Here is an 18,453-nt window from a genome sequence, read left to right on the forward strand (position 1 = left end):
GACTCTGTGCTGACAGCTCAGAGCCTGGAGCCTGCTTCAGATTCTGTGTCTCCCTCTCTCTTTGCCCTTTCCCTACTCTCCTCTATCTCTCTTTCAAAAATAAGTAATAAAAACATTTAAAAAATTTTTTTAACTTTAAAAAAAACACAGAGATTGATATGGATTAATAAGAATGACACTGTTTGGCACCAAATCAATTTCATTATTTTGTAGTTGCAGTTAAAATAAATAATGGTATACATTGTTTTATAAACCTAAGAAGTTATGGAGTAAATTTCACTTAGCAATAATTCAGTGTAAAAAAGTATATGTATATGAGTGTATGTATGCATGGGTATGTACATGTATAAAAAATTGTGTATATGTGTACATTATATATGTGTGTGTGTGTGTGTGTGTGTGTGTGTGTGTGTATTTTTCTTCTTTAAGCTGGTATTACCAAAACTAGAAATGTTGATCTATCTCCTTTCTCCCACCTTAGTGAACTAATTACTAAGTTTTGATAACTAATGTGATACACTAATTATATACATAGATATAAGAAAAGATCAAGATATAGTACAAGATATATCAATCTTACTTAAATGAGATATCTTACTTAAATATGAAAGATGGTTTATTAATCCCAAACCCTACCCACTGTGAGGCGGTAGCATTATTGGTTATAGAGCATCAGTTTGAGCAAAAAAGCAGTCTCAATTCTCTCAAACTACTGTAAAGATGGAGCTGAGACACAGGGAAAAAAAGTAAGGAAATAACATGAGTGGAAAACTGAAGTGGCAATAAAATTATTTGGGGAAAACACAATTATCTAATAAAATAGAAAATACTTCTTTTTCCATAGACTGATAAATAAATGTGAAGAGAAAAAAATTAATGAAAATAACTTCTTTCTCCTATAACTCCACATCCCACTCCTCAAAGGGGAATAAACAGACACACACACACACACACACACACACACACACACACAGTATACCTGGAATGTCAACATAGCAACTGTCATAAAAACTGGTACATATATCATCACAAAATAACCAAAGGAAAGGGGCATTCCACACAGTAAAAAAACAAAAACAAAAACTAGGTTCTAAATTCAGTTGGCCAAAGTATCTCTAAAATGACAAAAAAAAAAAAAAAAAAAGAGGAAAAACTCCTCTAGCTTCTTTAATTTTTAAAATTAGAATTCTAAATTTAGAATTAGAAGATAAATAATTATTTGTGACTTCTGAAGGTTTTTAAGGAAAAGGCTTAGCTACTGAAAGAAAGTTGGTGTCATAGCTTTATTTATTTATTTTTTAATGAAATTTATTGTCAAATTGGTTTCCATACAACACCCAGTGCTCATCCTAAAAGGTGTCCTCCTCAATACCCATCACCCACCCTCCCCACCCTCCCACCCAGTGTCGTAGCTTTAAAATAAGTTTAGAAATAATGTGCAAATGGGGCTCAGTTTCTACTCTAGAAAAGATAATTAGAACCCTAAAGAAATAAATCCAGAAATGAGACAGCATAATTCTTCTTCATAAGTAGGATTTCTTAAAAGCCTATAAATTCATTACTCAAATTTCTTAATGCTGCTCAAGTTTAGGTAAGATTGAACTTGAAGGAAGATGACAAACTAGGTGATGGAACTAACTAAAAATGTTTTACCTGGACGATAAAAACTTTGAGTTGAAAGGAGTCAGGGGAATGGTATAATAGACATTTAGTTGTCAGATCAGGTGATAAACAAACAAAAAGGAATATAAAGGAAATCAACACTAAAGTGTTGTTCTGTGGTGTTACAGCAGGGCAAAGCAAACACATACACTTGTGGGAAAGTAAAAACATGTTGCTATCTTTAAATAAAGCAAGGTCAAGAAAAAAAATCCTGTTATTTTTTAACTAGTCAAATTAGAATTTAGAGAAAGGCAAAGAGAAATTTAAATATTATGTTGAAGAAGTAGGAATGATTAACCTAAAAATTAATTTTAAATTTTTAGATATTTATCATACAAAAAAGTAAACACAGCTTACCAATGAGTGTGTATATGGATTATGCTTTTCTTCTTAAGATTTTTTTAGTTTTTTAAGTAATCTCTGCAGCCAACATAGAGATCAAACTCCTGACCCCAAGATCAAGAGCTGCATGCTCTACCAACTGAGCCAACTGAACCAGCAAGGCACACCTGGATTCCACTTTTAAAGCTCAAGCTCATTTATAAAAATGTTACAACCTCAGTTACAACATAAAAGTGAAATTTCAGGCAGACAGTTAACCAATTATTTTATGGGTAAAGAGGGTGAATTAAGAAGATCTAGCCAGACAACTGGTAGTACTAGTTGAAGCAAGACAGAAAGGTAAGGTATTGCACCAGCATTTTACACAGAACTGAGTACACAGAACTAAGTAGCCTTCAGTCTTTATGCAACTATATTGCTAAATTATTTCTGGACCTCATGTCTGCACAGACTGCCAAGTAGCAAACAGTTGTGACATCTAGTGTCTACCTAGTGAGGGAGATCATGTACATTCTCCTGGAACTGAAAGATGAAACCTGGAATAGATACAACTCCCAAGCCCCAAATCCGGTCATGATTTGGTTTTCTGGCTGAATACCGCCAATAATCTTTCCCTAAAACCAGAGGCTATGTATGGTACATTGCACATGAAATAAATTCATTACATTATACAGCACTTAAAGTAAGTTGTTACACATTAGAGACCTTTGCCATAATAAAAGAACCAAGTTTTTAATCATGTAAACAAATATAGTGCATTTAGCTTCAAGAAAGAGTATTCAACTATGAGCTAGAAAAAACTAATTTCTTGAACCCACACTTGTGCTTGTTGGCTGTGTGACCTTGTACAAGTCACTTAAACTCTCTTAAGACTCCGTAAAATCAAAATAACAACACCTGCTTTAGCTATTTCATAGGGCTATTGTCAGAATCAAACAATGTCTAAAAGTGCTTTGAGTGTTGAAACACACTATACAAATGGAACTGAAATTAGTGACTTTATAAAGACCATGTTTACATCTCATATTGGACTATAGGGAATATAATGCCTAAGAAAAATTATAGCCAGAAAAGGTTAAAAGCATGACAACCAATAAATGCTACTGTTTACTATTAGTAGTAGTAGTAAATATTTCTCAGAAACAAGTTTGTATTATAGAATAGCTCACTAACCAAGTGGAGACTCAATGTCAATATCACTTTACTTGGAATAATCTATTCTGGAAAGCAAAAGTACAATATTGGCACACGCCAAAATTGAATTACATTGACCAATACGCTGTAGCATAATAAAAGTTCAACTTGAAATCCATGAAAAATAGTTAAAACAAAACAAAATAAAACCATTAGAGTGTTCAAGAAATATGAACTGACAACATGAGCTTGAACCCTTTTAGTAGTCCAGGACATAAAACAATACACAAACACGCCAACATCCTATGAAACTCCTACTGGATTTTTGGAAGCAAGAACTCAATTAGGGAAGAGTAATTCATGACCTTTTCCTCTTTTATTAACTAGTGCCATAAAGGTAACTTCATTAAGTATTTACTAGATTCTTAACACTACAGATACTTAGCTAATTAATATTCAATCCTGCAAAAATTTTGTTTAATGTTATATTTATATGATTACTAGCACCACAAAAAAACAAATAATTACTACACTGCATATGTGTAAGTATAATCTAAGCTTAGTTAAAAGCAAAATCTATTAGACTCTTTCAAGATTGACTATTAACCAGATAATTCATATGCTGAAATGGACTACCAATTAAATCTGAATATAAATGGATAAAACATTGCATAACGAAGAATTCACATTTGTCATTTTGTAGGGCATTGTTATAGTTTTATTGTGAAAAGTTCTACTTTTTTAGCTTAAACAAATCACTGAAATATTGAAGTATTTTATTTACTAAAACAAGTTAAGGCACAATGAATGAAGGAAGCATGTGAACAAATGGTGAGCTTATAAACTGGGAACAGCTGGAATGAGTTATGCTCATAAATCACCGGACACTCAATTCAACGACAGTTCTAAGTGGACAATATTCATGCTGACATCTTACCTTCCCAGGCTTCAGGTCTCAACAACCTTCTAATGCAGGGAAAATCTCATGCCCCAACTTGGAATAAGACAAAGAGAAGCCAGCATCAGTTCACTTCCTGACAAAAGAAGTTAAGTATTAGAGCTAGGCAAAAGTCACAATTGTCACTTTGCATGGTATTCCTACACTGAAAATGAAACCTTACTGATGAGAAATGGGAATATTTTTCAGTTGTCTTCTAATGGAAATGGTGGATAATAAAGACACTAAAAGGGTGAGGGAAATTCATAAGCAAATGCATAATCTGATACAACTTCATTATGCAACAAATAAGAAAATGAAGGAGCTTTAAAGATATATATTGTCTTTCATTGGCACTGTGCTTCCTAGAACAGCAATAAGCTAACCCAAGTTAGCTCTGAAGAATCATTTCTACTCTTGGACAAATGACACAAATCACTAAGACAAACTCAGAAGATAAGGAGACCTAAGAGAGAAGGAATGCTTCCACTGTTTCATAACCATATCCCACCATGTTTGATAAGCATAGTGTCTGATCTGGAAAAATGTGACGTTTCAAGATTTATCCTCTTATAAGTTTTGTTCTAAGCATGGTAAAATCAAGGAAGATGTATCAATTGTTTCTGTTGAGTATTCTAATGAACACTATCAGAAATAAGATTATTACTGTGAAAAGTGCTAACAAAATGCATAACTAAACAGAGCAACTGTTTTATGCATTTGCAAATAAGCTTCAAAGGTGGCTATTTCCCTTTTGTAATGGTGTTTTAAAGATCAGTTTAAATTCTGACGTTTAATAAAGTGTATGGTACAGTGCCAAAAGTCAAATTAAAGAGGACTTTGTTGTGATTAATATCACAGTAGCATTTGAACTTTTTTCTTTGTACTATAACCCTCTACTAAATTTAGAGATGAAAAAAACAGAAGTCTTATCTATAAAGAGTGCCAAGACTCAGCCTATTTTAACCAAATGGCCTTCAGAAAACTTTAAAACTTTCTGTGGCTAATAAAACAACTCATAAAATCCAGATTTCTTCTGGTAACTGAGTTTAGTAAAACATATAGTGAGGCCCAGCAAAACTACTGATAGACACAAACAATATACATAATTAAATGAGGCAACATGCCAAATAAAGAAACACAATAAATGTCAGTTTTCTTACATTTTCCAATTCTAAGTGATCCTCAGTCTCAATTATTTTACTTTTGAATAAGTATCCTTTCATACATTACACGTTTGTACTCCTTAAACTGCCTCTCAAATAGAATTCAGCCTTTTATCACCTGACAAATGGTGATTCCACCTAACAGTGGGAATGCTACTGTTGCGGATAGAGGACAGAACTTGGCATCAGCCAAGGCAGCAGAGACCTTCCCTGGTCTGAGCTTGTGACTATGTAGTCAGATACTTCTTGGAATTCCCCTCTGGGAAAATCCCGGTGATCAGGCTCAGGGAATCAGAGCTTACTTAAGTCACTCTGGGTAATTATTCCAACAGATATCCCTTCGCCAATTTAAACCTTGTGTCTCAGAGCTCCACCTCCACACTGTGCAATGGTTGGCTCTGAGGTGATTACAAGATGCATGAAGGAAGGTGAGGCAGCAAGGAAAGTCCTCATCCAGCTAGTGAAGAAAGACAGGTGCAGACAAACCCATTTTCCCTAACCTTGCTCCAAGAACCTAGAAAGTTCTAGATGGGTGGTTGAAAGATTAGGGGCTGGCTAACCTTATGGCTAATTGGCCAAGAAAACAAGAGCTGGAAAGGGCTGCTGCCTGAACTGTTCTCTAGTGAAAGATTCTGAAAAAGACAAGAAAAAAAGACTACTAGGTACCCAGTCTTAATGTACCTCCTTGGGTTATCTGACTCTCCGGGGTGGTGCTTTTCACTGTATTTGAGTTACTTTACAACTTTGTAAACTCTTTAAAACTTATACTAATGTAAATTAAGTTTGTCCAATATAACAAAATAGATTGTCCTGTGGATATTAATCTGTATCTATTTGTAAATTCACTTCAACACCTAAATGTGTGTGTTGTTTGAATTCTCCCTTCAGTCAGTTCTAACATTTCGCTGGTTCCTTCATTGATTAATGAACTAAGTATATCTTTGATACACATTCATTTTACATTTGTATGAAACTCATTTTTCCTTTCATAAAAATTTATTTCAGGGCACCTGGGTGGCTCAGTTGGCTAACCGTCGAACTCTTGATTACAGCTCAAGTCATGATCTCACAGTTGGTGGGGTCTGAGATTGAGCGCCACATCTCCCCCTGCATCTCTGAGCTGACAGTGCAGAGCCTAATCTGGGATTCTCTCTCTCCCCGTCTCTCTGTCCCTCCCCCGTGTGTGCTCTCCCTCTCTCTCAAAATAAACATTTTTTAAAAAAATGTATGTATATTTTTTTAAACCAGTTTTGAAGGTCCTTCACTGAGACAGAGTCATGTGACAGAGCTAGATAAACAAAGTTGCCAGAAAAGTACACCCCCTGGGCACCTAAAGCCCAGACATGTCTTTTCCTGGCTCCCAGACGTGAACTCCAAGCAGGAATAGATCTTAAAATTTGCTGCTTCTGTGTCTTTAGTTTTTCCGCCTATTTACTAATTTTATGGTTGTGGTGGTGGTTCACTTACTACTGATAAGTTATTTCCCATTAGTAAGAATACTGATAAGTAATTTGGTTTTGGATAATAATATAATCTGATGATCTCTGTAAACAGATGACAGACATCTATTCTCTATTAAAGATGACAGAGAATCTGGTTTGTTAGACTTTTATCAAAATTTTATTTTTCCATTTTTAAGTTCAAATCAATTAAAACTTTCATATGCACTGGGAAGGAGAATACTTTTTTGATATTTATGAGTAAAATTTCATGTTTCTGTTTACTCTTGACCTGTGCCAAAGTTATAGATCTAAAGATCTATAAGTTCTCTCCGTGTCTATGACTTTAAAAAGCCTTTACCAGGCAAGGGAATTAAAAGCAAAAATGAACTACTGGGACCTTATGAAGATAAAAAGCTTCTGTACAGCAAAGGAAACAATCAACAAAACTAAAAGGCAACCAATGGAATGGGAAAAGATATTTGCAAATGACTTATCGGACAAAGGGCTAGTATCCAAAATCTATAAAGAGCTCCCAAACTCCACACCGGAAAAACAAATAATCCAGTGAAGAAATGGGCAGAAAACATGCATAGACACTTCTCTAAAGAAGACATCCGGATGGCCAACAGGCACATGAAAAGATGCTCAACGTCGCTCCTCATCAGGGAAATACAAATCAAAACCACACTCAGATATCACCTCACACCAGTCAGGGTGGCCAAAATGAACAAATCAGGAGACTATAGATGCTGGAGAGGATGTGGAGAAACGGGAACTCTTTTGCACTGTTGGTGGGAATACAAACTGGTGCAGCCACTCTGGAAAACAGTGTGGAGCTTCCTCAAAAAATTAAAAATAGACCTACCCTATGACCCAGCAATAGCACTGCTAGGAATTTACCCAAGGGATACAGGAGTACTGGTGCATAGGGGCACTTGTACCCCAGTGTTTATAGCAGCACTCTCAACAATAGCCAAATTATGGAAAGAGCCTAAATGTCCATCAACTGATGATAAAGAAATTGTGGTTTATATACACAATGGAGTACTACGTGGCAATGAGAAAGAATGAAACATGGCCCTTTGTAGCAACATGGATGGAACTGGAGAGTGTGATGCTAAGTGAAATAAGCCATACAGAGAAAGACAGATACCATATGTTTTCACTCTTATGTGGATCCTGAGAAACTTAACAGAAACCCATGGGAGAGGGGAAGGAAAAAAAAAAATGAGGTTAGAGTGGAAGAGAGCCAAAGCATAAGAGACTCTTAAAAACTGAGAACAGGGGCGCCTGGGTGGCTCGGTCGGTTAAGCGTCCGACTTCAGCTCAGGTCACGATCTCACGGTCCGTGAGTTCAAGCCCCGCGTGGGGCTCTGGGCTGATGGCTCAGAGCCTGGAGCCTGCTTCCTATTCTGTGTCTCCCTCTCTCTCTGCCCCTCCCCCGTTCATGCTCTGTCTCTCTCTGTCTCAAAAATAAATAAACGTTAAAAAAACAAAACTGAGAACAAACTGAGGGTTGATGGGGGGTGGGAGGGAGGGGAGGGTGGGTGATGGGTATTGAGGAGGGCACCTTTTGGGATGAGCACTGGGTGTTGTATGGAAACCAATATGACAATAAACTTCATATATTGAAAAAATAAAAAAATAAATAAATAAATAAAAAGCCTTTACCTCTCATTCTATATGAAATGTCTTCCTATCTCCAGAAGATATTTAAAAAATTATACTACAGAGTCTCTTACAGTTCTGCTCAGATTGACTTAAAGAGAAAAATAAGCTTTTATATAAAATTCAGTATTCATAAAGTTCCCAGAATAGGAAGCTGAACTTCTAATGGTTTTAAAATGCTAAACTTATATAAAATTATTTTCAGTGACCCTAAGAAATATTTGAAGAATCCAAGTTCACATTAGTAGGAGTAGATTTGTAGTAAATAAAGCTAACCTAATAGTTTGGCTTAAAAAAAAACACCTCTTTTTCTTCATCAGTGTTAAGTATAACACAATCATACATTTAATTCTCCTAGGGTGTGTTTTCCCTAAACTTATATAGGCTTACTGATTAAATAAGCTCATACTATTCCTACATATTATTAAAACCTAGGAAAAATATAAAACTGTGTTCAATTTCATTGAATAATTGACCTGACAAATATTTTACTTCAACCATAATTATGTTTTGTAGTATTTATGTTTTATAGTAGGTCATTTCCAAAGTAACTTAAAGTCTTAGACTGATTAATTGAATTAATATCTGTAAGACCCTTAATCTTTAAGTTGCTTTTGCTTAAGGTTATAGCTTTGCGGGGTGCCTGGGTGGCTCAGTCGGTTAAGCATCAAACTCTTGACTTCGGCTTGGGTCATGATCTCTCAGTTCAAGGGTGTGAACCCTGCGTGGGGCTCCGCAGTGGCAGTCCTGAGCCTGCTTGGGATTCTTTCTCTACCCCTCTCTCTGACCCTCCCCCATGCGTTCGAGCCCACTTTCTCTCTCTCTCTCAAAATAAATAAACTTAAAAAAAAGTTTATAGAGCCACCATGTTAAAAAATACTGTATGTACCAAAGAAAACATTTTACTTTTAATCCCTTTGATCAATATGGCTTTTTTCCAAATTGGCTAATGGATCAAAATGAAACTTAATGTAAATTCAGTTACTGATCTTACTTGCTTTTTCTAGAAATATTATTAATGTAATAAATATCAATGAGGGAGATTTTAAAAAAGGGATGTGTGTGACAGTAAAAAGTTGTATTATGTGTAGTCATGACATTTGCATATCTACTAAATGGCTTGTATATGCTAGACAGCTCTAAACTACCCATCCCTCAGTTTTGTCTATGAAGTAGAAGTTACTTGGTTGAAACCTATAATTAATATGAGTAATAAGACTGTACTAGGAACAACTGTGACAGAGAAATACAAGTCTGTGTATACTTTTGTTTTTCAAGGAATAAGAGTACTTTTGTCTGAAAGTAGCAGTTTGCAGTCTTGAGGTTTTTTGGTCTCCAAACCAAAGGACTTTCAGACTTAACTGAGGACTCCAGAATTTCCGTTTACATTGGTTAGGATTATTGGTATTTACTATATTGGAAATTGAAATAAAAATTTTTAAATACTTCCTTATGATTCATTGGAGAAAAGAATAATACAGTGTGCTATACATAACATCTTCATGTTATTATAAAAATGGTTTGAACTAGCAAAACCCATGAGAAAGAATCAGGGAGAACTAAAGGGTCAGTTCGTTCTAGAATATAAAAAAGCATAATGAAGGACAAAATTTGCAAAGTAAATTTTATTTTGTCTCTTTCAACTAGAAAGGCAACCAAGTCTGGTTTCTCAGGCACCTTTGAAACTGTATTAATCCACTGCCCAAATGTCCTCTGCCTTCCCAGAACTAGATCCTAAATATAGAAAAAGTAAAACTTTCAGTTTATCTTTGACATCTAAAACTATCCAGAAGACCCTAGAAAATCACACTATTTTTATCTTTTACCACATAAAAATAGAGATGATTGAAATAATTATAATACTAACACACTGAACAAAAATCTCCAGAATTTCCTGGAGATTTGTCAATGCCTTTTCTGCCCATAATATGTTTTTAATCTCAGGGCAAATACAGATCAAAACTCTTAACCAGAATTCTTACAGATTCCAATAGAGAATTTTACCTTTATCCATTCTGATATTATGGGTCACAGAAATAAATTACCCACAATCATCTGTCATCTACATAGTTTATGTTTTGTGATGCAGAGTTTGTGTCCTAAACCAAAAAGGACAGCCCCAGAGCCTCATGGACAAGAAATGTACAATTTACTGCAAATTTTTGATACTTCAAAAAAAAAAAAAAGATTCTTAAGTACAATCTTCTGAGATGAGAGGATTGAATCAGGATTTCCAAGAGTCTTTATAATTCAGACTCTCACAGCTTTGTGAGAGCAGACTGCTAACTCAACATGCTGAGGAACATAGTGAATAAACTGATGAGGGAAAATTGAGTAGTTATCCGTTTAGAATATTATTAATATTGTAATGATGTACTTTTCTGACCTCTTTCTTAAGCTATGAATATCCCACAACAATTTAGTAAATAGTACTTTTGTTAAATGAAAATATTTTGAAATATCTGATACTCATTGAGCATCCCCTTGACCCACAAATTCAGAAACTGAGTCATCTTACTTGTTTTAATGTTTATTTTTGAGACAGAGAGAGAGAGAGAAAGAGACAGAGGGAGAGAGAGAGAGAGAGAGAGAGAGAAAAGGAGAGGGGGAGGGGTAGAGAGAAAGGGGAACAGAGGATCCAAAGCTGGTTCCATGCTGACAGCAGAGAGCTCAATGCAGGGCTCAAACTCATGTACCATGAGGCCATGACCTGAGCAGAAGTCAGATGCTTAACGGACTGAGTGCCCTCATCTTACTCTTAATGGCAGTATTGTTATTATTACTTTCAAATGTCCAATAAGAATCTGTTCTCTTATTATTAGGATAAAACTGGTTAAATCATTTGGGCAACCAAGGCCTTACCTGAACTATCATATTTGAGAATGATTCTCATTGAATTAGGTAAGATAAGTCATTTTTACAGAACTAAGGTTTACCTTTCCTATAGATCCAAAATCTACAAAGACCACCTGGGAATACTGGCCTGGTACCTGGTTTACAGGTCAAGCATTACAGGTAGTGAGGAAGTCACTTATCGAAACGCCAAGACCACTGACAAATTTGGAGGACTTTAAAAAAAGAAGAACTCATCCAAATTTATAGATACTACAGGCAAAGTCTGGAAGAGTTAGTTTCTTAGGCTTGGTTTCTTAGCCTCAGGATAGTGAATAATAGAGGCTGATAAAAGTCCATTCCTGGGGTGCCTGGGTGGCTCAGTCTGTTGAGCGTCCGACTTCGGCTCAGGTCATGATCTCACAGCTCGTGAGTTCAAGTCCTGCATCGGGCTCTGTGCTGACCGCTCAGAGCCTGGAGCCTGCTTCTGCTTCTGTGTCTCCCTCTCTCTCTGCCCCTAACCCACTCACATTTTGTCTCTCTCTCAAAAATAAATAAACATTAAAAAAAATTTTTTAAATAAATTAAAAATAAATAAATAAATAAAAGTCCATTCCAAGATTCTTTATGAAAGTTTTCAGAGAGAATTTTATAACTTTCATGGATGTTCAATACGGAATGGCACAAATGTGCAAAAGCAAATCAAGGTGACCTATATGTTTAACACCCTTGTTGCACTTATACAAGCTGCACCATCACTTCTTTTTAAAAATTTTTTTTAACATTTATTTTTATTTATCTTTTTTGAGAGAGAGAGAGAGCGAGCAGGGGAGGGGCAGCGAGAGACGGACACAGAATCTGAAGCAGGCTCCAGGCTCTGGCTGTCATGAAAAATTATGAAATACTTTGAAATGGACAAAAAATTATTATTGGGTGTCCTGTCCAATATATCCTTTCAGGTTATCCAATTCTATAAGGGTCTGCAGCTCTCATTCCAGCTATTCTACAACTCTGTAAAATATAGAAAACTTATACTAACACAAATGATTCTTTGCCATAGAAATTCAAATGAGGGGTGCCTGGGTGGCTCAGTCAGTTAAGCGTCCAACTCTTGGTTTCAGCTCAGGTGATGATCTCACAGTTTCATGTGTTTAAGCACCGAATCAGGCTCTGTGCTGACAGCGATGACACTGCTTGGGATTCTCTTCCTCTTTATCTCTGCCCCTCCCCCGGTCATGTTTTTTCTCTCTCTCTCCCATTTTCTCTCTCTCTTTCTCAAAATAAATAAGTCAACTTAAAAAGAAATTCAGGGGCACCAGGGTGGCTTAATCGGTTGATCCTCTGACTCTTGATTTTGGCTCAGGTCATGATCTCACAGTTCGTGGGTTTGAGCCCCTCACTGGACTTTGCACTGACAGCACAGCCTGGCTGGGATTCTCTCTCCCTCTCTCTCTGCCCTTCTCTTGCTCTCTCTCTCAAAATAAATAAATAAACTTGAAAAAAAATTCAAATGAATTTTGCCTGGTGGAATATAATTATTTCCTTTAGACACTGATCAGTTTTGCATGTATTTGTAAATTCCTTTCAGCAATATAATAATATAATTACCCATTATATATTTATCTGTTGCTTTGAACTGTTTGTAACATCTTACTGGTCTCCTCAATAATTAATGAGTTAAATGATATCTTTGATATGTTAATTTATATTTATATGAGATCATGCCTTTACCTTTTCTAAAATATATATAATATATATAAAATATTATAGCTATTATCTATTATAGATATATCTATTATATTATATTAATAGATACTAATATATGTATTATATATTACATATATTATCTATACTATTATCTGTTATCTATATTATATATTGTCATCTATTATCTATATATTATCTATTAATTATATATTATATATGTAACATATTGCATATTATATATGTAAAATATACAATATACTACATATAGTATATATTATATATATGTTATACCATCAGGAAGGCTGACCCTAGGCTCCAGAGCCTGGGAAGATTCTAGTCCTTCCATTTGGATTGCCAAGGTAGCAACTACACTATCATATTTGGGAATTTTATAACATATCATAGGCCTCTAGGGTCCCTTATACCATTTTATCTTTAACTTTCAGACAATGACTTTTCAAACATGTTTTCAGGAACACACTAGGAGATGAAAGTCATGATAAAATAACTGATCCTGGATCAAACTTTTACTGGAAAAGAATCATACTTTTGCATTTTTTTCTAACATCCTATCTTTAACAACTAAAAATATAAAATATTCCATTGTGATTCTGCCATTTGTATGCTGCCATTTGTATGCTGCAATAGAATTTTTCAAAAACCAAAAATAATTTAGAAGAGGGGTTCTTGGGTGGCTCAGTTAGTAAAGTGTCTGACTTCTGCTTAGGTCATGATACCGTGGTTCATGAGTTCAAGCCCTTCATGAGTTCAAGCCCTGGAGCCTGATTCACATTCTGTGTCTCCCTCTCTTTCTGTCCCTCCCCTGCTTTCCCTCTGTCTCTCTCAAAAATAAATAATAAACATTAAAAAGAAATTTAGTAATAACTTGAAATAGAATGTTAAGCAACAAGCAGTTGTAATTCATTTTACCTTACAAAGAGCTAAATGATATATTAATGAAATCCATTTGGATTAAGCCTAACAAATTTTGTGGCAGTTTTCATGAGTAAAGGATTCCTAATAGCTAGACAGTTGGAGCCATGAGAGTCAGCCTTACCTTCTAATTCTCTTTCTGCAGAAAAAAATGAAAATGGCAATATCTCTGGGAAAAGTCATAAATTAAGCTACACTGTTATTTAAACCTCCATGTGAATGAAGAGTTTTTGGAAAAAATTTTGAGAACAGAGAACAGCGAGTGCATAGTATAAGGAAAAAAGTCATGACAGAATTGGGTGCCTGGGTGGCTTAGTTGGTTAAGCAACCAAATGTAGCTCAGGTCATGATCTAACTAACGGTTTGTGAGTTCAAGCCCTGTGTTGGGCTCTGTGCTGACAGCTCAGAGCCTGAAGCCTGCTTCAGATTCTGTCTCCTTCTCCCTCTGCTCCTCCCCTGCTCCCTCCCTCTCAAAAATAAACATTAAAAAAAAAAAGAGCCATGACAGAAATAGCCAAAAAGATAAAATTCTACTTCACAGTTGGTCCCCTGATAACAACCACTTTTATTCTGAACAGAAATTAGAATTTATGCTTTTGAGAGAAATCTTGGGTACACAAAGGTAAGAAGGCATGTGACAGTAGAAAGGGATAGTGGCCTAAAATAAGTTATTCACATGTAAAGCTTCACAGCTACCCAAAAGGCATCTTGGGGCAATCTAATGTGATAATGTATTTCAAAGCATTTGGCATACAATAAATGCTGGTTGTTTTAATTTTTTGAATGGTGTAATAGAGAAAGTCAGAGAAGGAAAAGAATAAATAAATGGAGAAAGGGATAATGCAAATCAGATCCACCAAACAGAAGTCTGGACTGTGGATTTCTGAAATTTATTTGCAAAACTGGAAAAACATATAGGGAGAGTATTTGATTAAATTTAAAATAATACTAGCTACATACAAATCTTCAAAGATGTAAAATGATTACTCAGTTTTCTGCATTTCTTTAAAAAGTTTTAGATAGTCCCATGTAAATTTCTTAAGTGAAGAAAACCTGAACAATGTTCATGGAAATCTCAAACATGCTATATTTTCTTCCTATTGTGTTAATATTCACAGTTGAAGTTCAAAAACAATAGCGTGCTTTTATTCCAGGCTATAAACTACAATAAATTCTTATAACTACAATATAAGTCCATTAAAGAAATGTTGACACCTGAATACTAGCAGGACAGCTCAGCATAGCTATATTCAGGCACTAATAGCATTAATCTGTGCTTGTATCAGCAAAACTCTTTATATTATTCTTTTATCTCCAAATTGAATGGATCTGACCCCTATTTTTTTTCTGGAGTTGGGCCAACTCTCTCTATGCCTATAAAATACAAATATACCTACCCACAATATAGCTTACTTAAAAAAATTTTTTTTAATGTTTATTTATTTTTAAGAGAGAGAGAGAGAGAGAGAGAGAGAGAGAGCACAAGTGGGGGAGGGGCAGAGAGAGAAGGAGACACAGAATCCAAAGTAGGCTCCAGGCTCCGAGTTGTCAGCACAGAGCCTGATGCAGGGCTAGAACTCACGAACCCACTAGATTATGACTATGAGCCGAAGTTGTACACTTAACCGATTGAGCCACCCAGGCACGCCATAGCTTACTTTTATATTTCCAAATAATTTATTATGTGGGAAATATGATTAACTGTTTTAATGAAGTTCCTTTGAATATGAAAGTTTAAAAGGTAAAAATATAAACATAATTTTATTTTTGTGCCATTTTGGAAATACCATTTATCAAGATCCAAATAGCTAAAACATACAGTGGTAAAAAGACAGTCTCTCCAACAAATGGTGCTTGGAAAACCGGACCACTCCATGCAAAGAATTAAACTGAACCATTTTCCTATACCAGACACAAAAATAAACTCAAAATGGATTAAAATTCAAGACCTGAAACCATAAAAATCCTGAAAGAAAACACAGGCAGTAATCTCGTACACATCAGCCTTCATAACAATGTAATGCCCCCGATTTCGAATCTGAGAGACCACCAAGGAGCCGATACCGATGCAAACGCACGAGGGTTTATTTGCAAGCTCAAGCTTGGGCCCAAGTATACCCCACACAGCAGAGCAGGGACTTGGACCCCTAGGTTAAGAGGCGTAGCAGTTTTATAGGGGCCAGTGGCCAATGAGATTGTAACACACACACAGAAAGTTGCATAGTCATGTCAGTCCACACGCAGGTGGCCAATTGAATTACAATTTACCCTATAGTAACTGTTTGAACTAGCCTATCACTCTGGTCAGAATTGGCGCGCAAGTTTGGCGGGCAAAAGGCGGGGTTTACATTCTTTGGCGGTTAGGGGTTCCGCATTCCTAAATGAGCCGGTTTCCAGTAAGGGTGTGCTCAGTGGCTTGACTAGGGTGGGGGAGTGTCTTAAGCAATAAGTAGGTCATGTGGGGGTTATACATGAGATGGTGGGTGTAGCACAAAATGGAGTTAGTCTTGCTCTGCTTGTCCAGGGGTAGGGGATTTTTGTTAAATTCCTTGGGTCCCGCAACAATTTTCTAGATATCACTCCTCAGGCAAGGGGGAAAAAAACAAACACAAGCTATTGGGACTACATCAAACTAAAAACTTTTGCACAGAGAATAAAATCAACAAAACAAAAAGGCAACACATTGAATGGGAAGAAGATATGTGCAAATGATATAAATACCTAAAATATAAAAAAAAATTCATACAGCTCAACACCAAACAAATAATCTAATTAGAAAATGGGCAGAGAACCTTAATAGACATTTTTTCCAAAGACATACAGGTGGTCAACAGACATGTGAAAAGATTCCCAAAATCACTAATCATCAGGGAATGTAAATCAAAACCACAATGAGATATCATCTCATACCTGTCAAAACAGCTAGTATTAAAAAGAAATTTAAAAAAAAGATAAGAAATAACAAATATTGGCAAAGATGTGGGGGTCTGTTGGTTGGAATGTAAATTGGTGAAGCCACTGTGAAAAACAGTATGGAGGTTCCTCAAAAAATTAAAAATAGAAATACCATATAATCTAGTAACTCCACTACTGGGTATTTACCCAAAGAAAACAAAAACAATAATTCAAAAAGATATATGCACATCTATGTTTAGTGCAGCATTGTTTACAATAGCCAAGATATGGAAGCAGCCCAAGTGTCCAAAGATAGAGGAATGGATAAGTAAGATGTGGTAGATCACTATGTTGTATACCTGAAACTAATACAGCATTATATGGCAATTATATTCAATAAAAATAAATGAACTTCAAAGTAGCTGAAATTCAAATTTGGTTTAAAAGGTTACACTGGGCCAGGAGTCAAGATGGTGAAAGGGCGGGCCTACGCCGGCCGACTCCATCTTGTTCCGTGTCCTTCACCTTGACCACGCCTCCTCCCCTTGAGTAACCTCCCCGCTCACCTGCCTAACAGGACTCCGACCCTTCCCCAGCCAATCGGCTGAGGCCACAGCCATTACCTCACCAACTGCCCCTAGGCCCCAATAAAACCTTTGTCCTTTTGAAACTCGCTCTCTCTCCCTGGTATCTCACCGCTGCATCGGTGCAGGTAGGGGATTGAGCTCGAGCTAGCTCGAATAAAGGCTCTTTTGCTTTTACATCAGACTTGGCTCCCTGGTGGTCTTTGGGGATCACGAACTCTGGGCATAACAATGGCAGGGGTAGGGGTGAGATGGGAGCATAAGGCAAGCTGACAGGCTGCCGCAAACACCCCCTACCCACCCCCAGGTGGGATATGTGTGATATTCCTCAGGCACTCCTGGCTGCCCAAGAACAAAGAAAAGGGGAAAAACAAATGGCTAACTGATAGCGATCATAGTTCTGAAAGACTTGAGTCTCCATTTATTTACAAGTATTTTAGTAAACTACAAGAAAAAGGCAATTTTATCAATAGCCTAATCTTCAGAAACTTATAGACTCTGGGTCCTGGAGTCCCAACATCACCCCTCCACAGTGATTGTGGGAAACAAAGGCAGAAGGAAATGGCAGACAGAACTAAATTTCCTTATAACCTGCAGCCCATTGACAAATACTTGAGGCAGGCAGAGTAAAAGGTTTCCCCAGGACCTCCCTACAGTCCTAATGCTAATGCTTTGCTAGAGGGAAAACCACCTTAGCTTGACAATAGCTAGGCCTCCAGTATCCTGGGAGTGGGAGTCTTCTTCAGCATATGGAAACCTCACTGAAAACTTCCCCTGGACTTTACTTCCACCAACCCCATAGTATAAAACCAGTCTCTCCTCAGGGTCCCAGGGCAGCTCTTTCTGCCCATGGGTCCTGTCCTGGTACTTCAATAAAATCACTTTTTGCACCAAAAACGTCTTAAAGAATTATTTCTTGGCTGTCAGCTGCGGATCCCACGAACCCCACTAAAACCTCATCAGGGGGACCCTGGGCTTTTCCAATACAGCTGTATTGAGGTCAGATCACTTGAACACCCAGGAAAGCCATCTACAGCTTGGCATGTGAAAGGTGCATGGAAGTAAATTAGGAGAGAGAAAAACGGAGGTGCTGTGGAGGGGAGGGAACCCTTTCCATGGAGAGACAAAAAGGAGAGAAAGTAAAGGGTTGA

General features: G+C 36.5%; 1 protein-coding gene across 2 annotated transcripts in view; it reads right to left on the reverse strand.

Annotated features, from left to right (window-relative positions):
- Positions 1 to 18,453, reverse strand: part of NRG4 (neuregulin 4) — a 114,883-nt gene that overhangs the window by 42,406 nt on the left and 54,024 nt on the right. The window lies entirely within an intron of this gene.

Source organism: Panthera pardus, unplaced genomic scaffold (genome assembly GCF_024362965.1).
Source record: "Panthera pardus isolate Hobbes unplaced genomic scaffold, ASM2436296v1 HiC_scaffold_24, whole genome shotgun sequence".
NCBI lineage: Eukaryota > Metazoa > Chordata > Mammalia > Carnivora > Felidae > Panthera > Panthera pardus.